We start from the raw sequence: 3,424 nt of genomic DNA, 5'->3' as shown, positions 1-3,424 counted from the left end.
CTTTGCTCCCTCCCAGCTTCTTGTGCACCTCCTCGCTGGCAGAGCATGAGAAGTGAAAAGTCCCTTGACTTAGTATAAGCACTGCTCAGCAACAACTAAACCATCAGTGTGTTATCACAGTATTCTCATGCTAAATCCAAAACACAACAACTAAAGCATCAGTGTGTTATCACATTGTTCTCATCCTAAATCCAAAACACAGCACTGTACCAGCTACTAGGAAGAAAATTAACTCTATCCCAGCTGAAACCAGGACAAGTGGAAATGTCTTTTATTTTCTTTTCTTGAAGTGAGGTAATTAAAGATTTAAACTTTTTCAATCTCTGAATGTATGCCTTTAGGGGATGTAATTACAGGGACTTGAACATTGTAACTATATGGAGAGAAAACACACACTGCTAGGTATGGCATAGTTTGAGTAAAAGATTTGAATAGAAATCTACATTTCGCTCAGTTTTCAATGCGGTTTCTTTTCTCCAATCAGCCAGCTTCCAGTGACTTCTTGGGTTGATAAACCGTTCCAAACTTTCCCTGGATCCCTGTAGGGCTTGGCTGTGAGTCTCATGCAAGCTAGTCCTATATCCATTCGTCTGCCACTCTCTGCTCCTGCTATAGGCATCTCCTTTCTATGTCACTGAGTGCTTCTTCACCCTGTCATTCAAAAACTTCTTTAAGCATATCAATGAAGGTATAGCGCTTTTTTCTTTTTAGGGGTATGCTACTGATCTGATGTGTATTACCAAAGACAAGGTGACCCCCTACTGCCTAGCTTCACCCTTGTTGGGGTGAACCCATTAGAACTGGAATAAACAGGTTTAATAGCTTTACTATCCACCACACTGTGTATCAACTTTTGTTCTCAGAAGAGGGCATTAAACTGCACTGAGCTGTGGTACAATCACTCTCTGATGAAACCGCTAATTTGCTTTGCATTCTTGGAACAATTCATTTACAGCCAGTTCAGTCTGCAGTGTAGACATATGCAAGGAACACAAACACATTTGGATGTTCCTGTTGGAAGCTTTATAGGATCCAAAAGGATAACTATCTGTCCCACTTTTAAATTCAACCTCCACAGAATAATAAAGAAGGAAAATAAAAAAGTGTTAGCAAAACTTCACTGTGAACTGAGTTCTTGCATTAGGCAGGATAGAGCTTCCCCCGCCCCGTCATGGTTTAATCCCAGTACACAATGTACATCTCAAGGTCTATTCAGTGGCCCTATGGTATAGTATTAATTTTGTCTGTCTTCTTTCATGTGTTTTATCTGGTATTCTAAGAAAATGAGACTTACACTATCACAGTAAGTTTCTCTTTCTGTGTCTGCTAATAATCCCTGAATTTATTTTCCATCTGAAACCATTACTTTACACGTCTTAAATATATTCTACATTTTCCACAGTTTTATTGGAGCATAAGAGATAGTGTCCCTATCTGTCTTTGCAGAAGGGAAGGTTCCACAGTGATACTCTTTAAACATCTGAAAATCTAAGCGTGAAATGCAACTGTCTTAATTTATCGAGAGACCCTATTCATGTGTAACTATTTTAGTCTATCACAGAACTCCTTGCAAACTGTAGAATGAAAATATCAAAAGTCTCAGTTAACACAAATTAAATTATTCTTGATTTTCATATATGTACCACTGGTTCGTATTTTCCTACATCACAGTAACACTACAGTTATTTTGTACAAGGCCCAGATTAGTAGTGATGAGCTTGCATCCAATTAGTACCACCTTACAGGGACAGATTTAAATAGAACAGTTTACTTTGGGCTGGTCTTTCTAGGTTATTATATTAGATGAATGTCCCGTTTAAGACATGAAAACACCTTACAAAAAAAAAAGCAATTTGACAAAATGACATACAGTTTAATGTGAAGCAATGAAGAATTTTCTTTATGAAATTCTTCATCTTTGTGCTTTTTAGCACTTAAGTGGTAAAAATATTAACAATTCTTTTTCAAAAAATATTCTCATATACTGCTCTGTTAAACTCGCAGATATAGTTCTGGTGAGCATACAGCTGAGAGCAACTGAGTGTTCATTAGCTGTAGTAATATATTCTTCAGCTAATTGCTCATGTTTGTTTGTCATTCCTGTATATAACTGAAGTAAACATTGGTTAAAGAATTCCATGATTCCATGAAAATGCCTGCAAAGGAATTGGACAAGTGTTTGATCTATATATATGCTTACTAGAAAAAAATGCAGTCAGCTTAAGAGGTGGATATCTTGCTTCCATAATCTTGGAGACATATGCACATATGCTGATAAAAAACACAACTAAAGAAAATATTGGCTGCATCTATATCATAGTTAGCTCTTTCTCTTACTAAAGTCAATAACAAAATATTTCCCACTTTACTGAAGAAGTGAAAGATTCACATAGATCTTAAATCTTGTTAATATCTTACTAAGAGGACTGTTGACATTTTTAATAAACAGAGATGTCACTTTATTAAGAAATCTCATTGTCTAAATTTCACATTTATGAAGGTGTCTTTTCTAGTTGGAATATTGTTATGGAGTTCACTCCAGGTATTCCCTAATCATGGAGATCATTCAGACATACTTGCAGACATGCAACAGGTTTATTGTCTTGGACCAAGCTGCCGTGGTTGGAAACTGGGCTGGAGACAGATACTCCCATATTGTCCCCCTTGTACCTTCTGCTTGCCATTTTATCCCCTTGCTTGGTCATCCCCGTCACATTTATTGTCCTTCCAAAAAAAGTGTCAGACCCCAATTTACTTCTTCCCTTTAACTCTAGTTCACTGTTCCACACCCTTATTTGTAGTTGTGGTATGGTTGCCTTTAAAACTCTGCCTTAGTAATCTTCTTTGCTTAGTGCTTCCCCTTTTACTAGACATACTGCCATTTACACATTTCCAATCTCCTCCTCCACTAACTTTTTTTGTGGCAACAGGTCACTGTTGGTCACCTGCACAAAATCTCTTATCAGTATTTTGTCAAGAATGAGAGATATCATTTTGCAGCATTTTAAAATGAATTTTTAATGATAAACCTGAGATAGAAGAAACTTCTGCATATTATGAGGGCTTTCTTAAATAAGCATGATCCTTTTGTTTACAGTCTAAGTCCAGACAAAAAAAAAGTAAAAACCTAGAGATAGGGTTTTAGAAACCTAGGGGGAAAAAAAAAAAACAACACATTAACATTTAGAAACTGGTATTTCTGATCAACTGTAAAATTCTGTTTTTCTTCTCTCATTCTATAGTTTCATCAAATGTACTAATTTCTTTTTATACACCATGAATTATTAAAAGCTTATAGCTATCTAACTATAAATGTTGGGCTTTTTTTCAAAACATTTATCAAAAAATATGTCAAGATTATGTAAACCAGCATAGTCATTAAAAAGTAATAAGCTGGTGAAGAACCATTAGAAATTGCTTTTTG

This window comes from Aptenodytes forsteri, unplaced genomic scaffold (assembly GCF_000699145.1).
Source record: "Aptenodytes forsteri isolate BGI_AS27 unplaced genomic scaffold, ASM69914v1 Scaffold172, whole genome shotgun sequence".
NCBI classification, from domain to species: Eukaryota; Metazoa; Chordata; class Aves; order Sphenisciformes; family Spheniscidae; genus Aptenodytes; species Aptenodytes forsteri.
The sequence above is the reverse complement of the archived record's forward strand: the minus strand, read 5'-3'. Positions refer to the sequence as shown.